The sequence below is a fragment of the Amblyraja radiata genome, chromosome 1, assembly GCF_010909765.2.
Source record: "Amblyraja radiata isolate CabotCenter1 chromosome 1, sAmbRad1.1.pri, whole genome shotgun sequence".
NCBI classification, from domain to species: Eukaryota; Metazoa; Chordata; class Chondrichthyes; order Rajiformes; family Rajidae; genus Amblyraja; species Amblyraja radiata.
In genome coordinates, this window is record NC_045956.1 from 14,749,195 (window position 1) to 14,757,798 (window position 8,604).

General features: G+C 39.7%; 1 long non-coding RNA gene across 1 annotated transcript; it reads left to right on the top strand.

Annotated features, from left to right (window-relative positions):
• Window positions 1-115: 115 nt before the first annotated feature.
• Window positions 116-6,036, top strand: LOC116971136. Its single transcript, XR_004411419.1, has 3 exons — window positions 116-125; window positions 1,066-1,076; window positions 5,951-6,036. It is a non-coding gene; the product is annotated as an uncharacterized LOC116971136 (long non-coding RNA).
• Window positions 6,037-8,604: the final 2,568 nt, after the last annotated feature.

Sequence of the window (8,604 nt, forward strand, 5' to 3'; positions counted from 1 at the left end):
CCGCTCGGCTCGCAGGGAAACATTCGAGACGAGCTTCAAACCTTTCTTTCCATTTCAAGACTGGAGCAAAATAAAAATGCATTTATTTGGTTGCATTCTGCATCTTCAATTATAGAGATGAGATGGTTACAAATTTAAAGGGCTCCGTTTGCTTCATAAAGTGCCCCCGCTCTCTTTTTTTTTAATCAAGGGGAGGAATAGGGATATTCATGTTTGTGATCAGATATAAATCTGAAATATACAAGACTTATCAAGCCTCACTCATCTGTAGCAACTTGCTCACTTTGGGGGAAGAACCCGTTACAATGCATCTTGATATATACAATTTTGTGTAAAAGAAAACATAACACCTTTGTGTTTGGAAGAAGTTTGCGATTTGGTTCATCGTTTCAGTTCTTGAAACTGAATCTTAAGATTGTGTTCAGACCTCTACGGTTCACTCTGTAAAAAAAAAATCAACTTCTAAAGATAAATATATATATATATATATATATATATATATATATATATATATATATATATACGAACTTGTCGGCCACCACAGCATTTGAAAGCTAAGGCTATTTCGTTGACATCAAGCTTCAAGTGATTAATTTCAGCGTACGAAACATCCCAGAAAAAAATATTCAGTTGACCAAAGTATGTTATAGTTAATTTGTTTCCCCCCCAATATTTTGAGCAGTGTGTCCACTTCAAAAATAAAAAAGCTCTTTATTTACCTCTTTATTTCATGTGTATATGCAGGACACAGATAGAAAAGTATTTTCTGATTTTGATATTTAAATATTTAGTCATTGTTTTTTTCAAGATCAGAGCTTTCTCGTGAAAGTACATCCAAAATCATCAGGATGTGAGAGATATGTCAAGAACGTGTAAAACTAATATATATCACCACAAACAGAAAACACTGGATATATTCAGCAACATTGATGAATCTGAAACATTAACTCTGTATTCTTCCCGAGCAAAACTTTCCCTGTTGAATGTTTTTGCAGCATTTTCTATTTTTCAGATTTCCAACATTTTCAGCATTTTGCTTTTGGAATAATAAATATATTTTCTCAGAACAAATGAAGGTTCAACATTAACTTTCCCAGAAACAGTACCTGTTCCTTTCTTTATAGGTGCTGCCATGGATTTCCATCATTTTCTGATTTTACGTCATTATAAAATATAAATCATTTCCGTTAGTTTTGCAGGTTTGAAATATATTGTCACATTGCTAATGGATTTAAGTATACTTTCATACAAAAGCAGCATTAACCTGGGGGGAAATGGTAATAAATTTAATCATTTAAAACATAATTATTTCCAACCTAATTTATAATTAATATTTATTGAATATGAAAATATCAATATCGAAAATATTATCTACTTTTGTAGACTACATACAAATGAAACAAACAAGTGTTTCTGTGCATAAAGGTAAAGAATGTTATCTATTAAATTATTTTGTAAGTGGAAAAGCAATGATTTGACAAATGATTTGTAAAACAGCTTTGACCAATTGAGGAGTCTTGTGAAATGTTTTGTGATTTAAAATGAAACATAAAACTTGATGCAGCTAACAAAGCACGTTAGCCTGCTGTGTATATTCCTGTTCCTCACTTTACGAAATCCACAGTATTCTGCTGTTATGATTTATATCTGAATTTAGAGAAGGCAAAGAAGGCGTGAATTTACATGGGAAATCTTTTCATATCCTCTGTTATCCTCAGGTAACCTCAGCAAATGCATTATATTTAAAATGCAGACACAGTTCTTAAATAAACACAAATTCATATTTATATACAACAATCACAAAAAAGAGCAAATAACCATTTAAAACTCTGTTGGTGGTTTTGAATGAGTTGATTAATAGCAAAGGTCTGGCAGTTGTGGAAGAATCAAGTGATTTGGATGTCCATGTTCACAAGTGACTAAAAGTTAATACATGAGTACAGAAAAAAATCAAAAAACATGAAAAGTATATTGTCTTTGATCTCAAGAGGGATGGAATATAAATGACTCCCCCCGTGTCCCCTGTTTTTCTTCATAACTCAGAATCTGGCCTCTGGAAACTAGCTCTACAGTTTATTATAAGTAATAAAAATAGCAGGAGTAGACTATTCACCTCAAGTGACCGTTGTACCATTCAGTAGGACCTTTTACCCAAGCGCCTCTTTCCTGCTGTGACCTTATATTGCCTGATTCCTGTAATATCAAAAAATCTATTGATTTCTTTCTTGAATATATTCAGTGACTGAATCTCCACCACTATCTTAGGCAGGGAATTCCAAAGACTAGTTACCTTCAGATTCAGATTCAGATTCAAACTTTATTGTCATTGTGCAGTGTACAGTACAGAGACAACGAATTGCAGTTAGCATCTCCCTAGAAGAGCGACATAGAATATGAGCAATAAATAGATATATTTACGTGCATACAGTCATAGTAGTGCAATTATTATTTTTTTAGGTGAAGAAATTTTTATTCTTCTAGGTGAAGAAATTACTTCTGCGATAAATACCTGAGCCTTTATGTTGAGACTTCCACTTTAGCCAAAAGAAGATTAAGTTGTTTAAATTAACCTTGACATTCCATTATATTACATGTGCTTATAAATGCAACTGCATTTTGTAGGTGGTGCATTTGCAGCCACTGTGTGCTGATGATGCAGGTGGTAGAAGCTGATGTAATTCCATCAGTGGCAAAGCACTCATTATACATTTTGTCATTGAACAATACATTTGTTTGATACAATAGCTTGTAAAGATAGCAGTCTGAATAGCATCAAAATCAATTAAAATTTACTTTTAGTTGAACGTAACTTAATTGAAGTAGTTCATACTTTGTTTTCACCCAGTTATTTGCACAGACCAATTCATAATGTTGGATAATATATTTATTTCCAAAAATGACAAATTATTTAAAGAAGATCATATTTCTTTCAATCATAATAGTGATGAAAAATGTATATATTTACTCTAATTCTTCCAAATATTACTCTAGGAATTCCATAAAGCAATCAATATTTGCTCAAGATTTCAATGTCTCCAATTTACTGCTCCCCTGTGAAACCTCAAAGAATGCCCGCTTTGAAAAAGTTCTCCACCTTTCTCTAACAAGTATTCTTGAAGACTCTCTCTCACTGCTCCTCCTCTGTGCTGCAAGGGGTTTGTTCTTTTCTCAAGCAATCAGCAAAGATTGGAGAAGCATGGAATTCCCCAATAAAATTATGAGCATAGGAATATCTCTGACCCTATCACCCCAAGAGGACATGGCTGATGTATATTATCAGCATTTGAACCATGTCCTATTATAGGAAAATCTATTAAAGTCAGTTTTGTAATCAACAGGTTTCTGGTGAAGAAAGTTTCAGATTTCTGAAATAATAGAAAATGAAAATGGATATTTGCTGGAAACATTCAACAAGTCGGGCAGTATTTGTGGAAAGAGAAATGGTTATGTTTTACATCGGCGGTTCTTTGTCAGAACTGATCAAACAAATGTAGCTGTTCATTTTTCTGCAGATGTTGAGTGATCCAACTGCATCTGCTCCAGAGCAAGGATATGGTCCCTCTTGTCTTCATGTCTACACCCTTAACTGTTTATCCTCTGTGATTTCCACCACCTTTAACACATTGCCAGCACCAGACATATCTCTTCCCACACCACGACTTTTATCTTCTATCTATATATTACTAAAACTCTCATCTTGTTTGTTTGGATGTCTGTCTGTGAGAGAGTGTGAGTAAGATCTCGAAACTACGCCAAAACGGTACACAATAGCGCAACAATTTTTGCACCACCTTACTCTCAATTGTCATGTGGTGTGTTTTCAACAATTTTTATTCAGATTGATGTTATATTTTACAAGTTATCACATTTTTATGTTAAAAAAACCCCACTTTGAGAAAGATTTTTTCCAATCTGCACTGGCAGTTACCAGGTATGATGTCACAATGGAATTGTAGACCTGCCCGCTACAATGTTGACATCCCAGTACACTGAGTCCTTTAGCAAGTGCAATTGCATTTTTTTAAAGTTTACAATGAGGGAGGGTGAATAAAGGGAAATGAGCCAGCCTGCACAGTTGGGGGCTATGGCTGAGTGGTGGAATATTGCATTAGGGGAACAGGTTGCATTGGGGGAATGGGTGAGTGGTGGAATATTGCGTTGGGGAACGGGTTGCGTTTGGGGACCAGATCTCCCATGGAGGCTATGCATGAGTGGTCGAATATTGTGTTGGGGGAACCAGGCCTCCCGTGTGACAGGCACATAACGGGTCCCACTTGGTCTATAAATATATTACTAAAACTCTTATCTTGTTCGTTTGTTTGTATGCATGCGTGTGAGATCCAAATACCCAGTCAAAACGGTACACGATAGTGCAACCATTTTTGGCCCACCTTACTCACCATTGCCCTGTGATGTAAATGAAACAATTTTCGTTCAGATTGATGTTATATTTTACAAGTTATTGACATTTTAAACTTTACAAAAATCACTTTTCAAACCATTTTTCCACTTGCCCTGCCCATCAGTCGTGTTCAACGTCACAGTGACATCACAATATGATCCCGAATTTCATTTACATTCAAAATCGCGATTTAAAAAAAACCTCAGTTTTAATCAAATTCTTACGTTTTAATTCACCAATGACATTGTGTTTAGGTTATCTTTAAGAAAAAGGGGAGAGGGGTTGGAGGGATGGAGGGAGTGATTGAGGGTAAGGGAAAGGAGAGGGAGGGAGAGGTAAGGGAGGGAGTGGGTGAGGGGAGGATGAGAGGGGAAACAAGAGGGAGGATGAAGAGGAGGGTGAGGCAGTGCTGGGGGTTGAGGGGGAATGGAGGAGAATAGGGGTAGGAAGAGGGATGGTGAGGCACAGGCGGGGGAGGGTTGCCATGTCTCGTGTCACAACGGGGATCTCGAGTCACAACAGGAACCCCTCTGCCACGCCTGTGCAGTTGGGGTCTATGGGTCAGTAGTGGCATATTGCCTCGGGGGACGGGGCCTAACGGGTCTGCACCTGGTCTAGTCATCCTTAAAGGTCTCCAAAATGCGGCTTCACTTTTGTATCTCCATCTATAACCATTCCCCTTCAGGCAATATCTTCCCATGCAATAGCAGGAGATGCACCACCTACTATTCATGCCTACTATATTCTATTGTGCTGAAGCAAAGCAAGAATTTCATTGTCCTATCTGGGACACATGACAATAAACTCTCTTGACTCTTGACTCTTGACCCTCGTTAACTCCCTTCCCCCCCACCCCTGAAACCTACTTTTATGACAATAAAAATGAAATTGCTGGAAGCACCCAGCAGACCAAGCATCAATCATGGAAAGTGAGACAGAATTAACTTGCAAGATCGAAGGCTCTTTAACAAAACTGGATAAGTGAGGAGACTTGTGTATGTTTTGATTTTCAATTCCCATTTTATATCATTGCTCCTCACCATCTAGGGGAAGCAACACTTCTCTTGCAGTACTTCCAGTTTAGTGTAGCATATTCTGTGCTCAGAATATGCTCTCGTCTACATTGTAAAGTCCAAATGCACATCCAAATTCCTCCTAGAGAACCATCAGCATTGGTGCACCTCAGGTTGTGTGCTCATTCCTCTGTTCTATTGACTCAAATCCCATTACTGTGTAGCCAGACGCAGTTCCAACTCCATCTATAAATTCAGGAATGGGAATGCTGGGGTTACTTGAAGTTAGAGAAATCAATATTCATACCACTGGGCTGTAAGGTGCTCAAGCTTTAAATTCAAGTAACCCCGGCATTCCTTCTCTCTCTATTCCTCCCCCACGCACGTTGCATCAGCTTCTCGTTTTCACCCAACAAACAGCTAACCTGTTTCATTTATCATCGTTACTTTTTTGCATATCTTTCATTTATTGTTCTTTATCTCTCTACATCATCATCTACATCTCTCGTTTCCCTTTTCCCTAACTACTTTAAAGAAGCGTCTCGATCCAGAACGTCATCCATTCCTTCTCTCCAGAGATGCTGCCCATCCCGCTGAGTTACTCCAGCTTTTTGTGTCTTTCTTCGGGTTAAACCAGCATCTGCAGTTCCTTACTACACATTTAGTCTGTCTTTATCGACAGTCAGTGGTGGAGAGAATGACCATTCCTGGGCATGCTTATCTCTGCAGGTCTATCCTAGGCCCAGCACATTGATACAATCATAAAGAAAGCCTATCATCATTTCTACTTTCTTAGAAGATTGAGGAGATTCGGTATGTGGATGAAAACTCTTGAACTCCACACATGTACGGTGGAGAGCATATTGATGGGCTGCATCACAGCTTAGTTCAGCAACTTGAATGCCCAGAAACAAAGAAGATGGACACATCGCTGCTGATCTCCCCACCATCGAAGGGATCTGTAGGAAATTTAGTTTAGTTTAGTTTAGGGATATAGCGTGGAAACAGGCCCTTCGAGCCACCGGGTCCGCACTGACCAGCAATCCCCGCACACTAACACTATCCTACACACACACTAGGGACACTTTACATTACACCAAGCCAATCAACCTACAAACCTGCACGTCTTTGGAATGTGGGAGGAAACCGAAGGTCTCGGAGAAAACCCATGTGGTCACGGGGAGAATGTACAAACTTCGTACAGACAGCACCCGGGTCTCCGGCGCTGCAAGCACTGTAAGGCAACAATTACTGCTGTGCCACCGTGCTGCCCAAAAAGCTGGTGCTGACTCAAAAAGCCAGCAGGTTATCATGGACCCACACCATCCTGGCCACGCTCTAATGTCTCCTGCCATCTGGAAGAAGGTAGAGGAGCCTGAAAATGTTGACCTCCAGGTTGAGGAACAGCTTATTCACAACACCCATCAGCCTCTTGAACACTACAGACACCAACTAAATTACCAACTACAAACGGTCTTGGTTGCACTAGGGACCTCAGGTTTTTTTTGCACGAGTATTGTTTTTTTAATTTATTGAACTTTTAAAATGTATTATGTTATTTAAGAGTATTGTGTTTACAGACCTGTTATGCTGCATTAAATAAGAACTTCATTATTCTGCTTTAGGTCGGTATACAAAAATGTTTCTTCGCTTTTTGTTGCCTGGCTTTAGCACATCTTGAAGATGTAGCCCAGTCCATCACATGGGCCAGACCTCCCACCATTGACTCCATCTACACTTCACACTGCCTCGGAAAAGCAGCCAACATAATCAAAGAACGTTCCACCCCGGTCATTTCATCTTCTCCCTCCTCCCATTGAGCAGAAGGTGCGGAAGCATGAAAGTACGTACCATCAGACCCAAGAGCAGCTTCTCCCCTCCGCTATCAGGCTGCTGAACAATCCTTCCACAAGCAAGGGAACAGCTCGATTTACCTCCACTCCATTGAGAACATTAGACTCTATCTAAGGAACTGATGCGCTACAATCCATTACAATGCTCTATTCTGCATTCCATATCTTCTCTTTTGTTCCATTATTATACTTGAGTTTGAACCGATTGATTCTTTGTAGGGTGTATCTGATCAGTTTGGATGGCATGCAAAAAAAATGCTATTCACTGAACCTCGGTAATTGTAAATATAATAAACCTAAACCTCTAGGGCGTAACGGTGGCGCAGCGGTAGAGTTGCTGCCTTACAGCGAATGCAGCGCCAGAGACCCGGGTTCGATCCCGACTACGGGTGCTGTCTGTACGGAGTTTGTACGTTTTCCCCATGACCACCTGGGTTTTCTCCGAGATCTTCGGTTTCCTCCCACACTCCAAAGACGTACAGGTTTGTAGGTTAATTGGCTTGGTATAAGTGTAAATTGTCTCTTGTGTGAGTGGGATAATGTTAATGTGTGGGGATCGCTGGTCGGTGCAGACTCGCTGGGCCAAAGGGCCTGTTTCTGCGCTGTATCTCTAAACTAAACTAAACTAAACTTTCCATTTTGATTCATAACTATCCCCAAGTTGTATGAAAGGTCATCAACCTGTATCATTTTTCTCAACTGTTGCCGTCAATCCTCTTTAATATTTCCAGTATTTCGTCTAATTTAAGATTACCAGCACCTGCGGTGTTTTATATTCCACACTTCACCCTTTCTAAAAATCTCTCCCCCTGCTATCTATAATTAACAAGCCTTTACTACTTTCTTCGAGCAGGCATCACCACCTTTTATGTATTCAGGATCTTGTGGCTTTCACCCTGTCAATGTAATTTCTTTGTTCTCTCCACAACCCGCCTCTGCAGTTTAGCATACATTTACAATTGAACTTTTTGTCATTCAAATTAATGACGTGCTACATTAACTCTGCTTCTCATGCTCCAGGTTCTGCCTGCCCTGCTGAGTATTCTCACCTTTCTCTGATTTTACCCCATAATGCAGTCTCTCAGCCTAAGACACTGCAGTCACTATCAGCCCTTCCAGGTCCAGACTGTTGTAGTTATTCATTATGATCATCCACAGACCATCCACCTGAGAGGGGAGAGTTAGGGCTAGAGAGGAGCATAGAGGGAGCACTGCATAGATGTAGTTAGTCAGCATACTGTTATACTAGGCCTGTGTATTTCCCCACGACCGGCGGGTTATGGAATGACGGGTATGGTTATGGCGGGTAAGGAATGACCCGACCGGCCGTATGCTG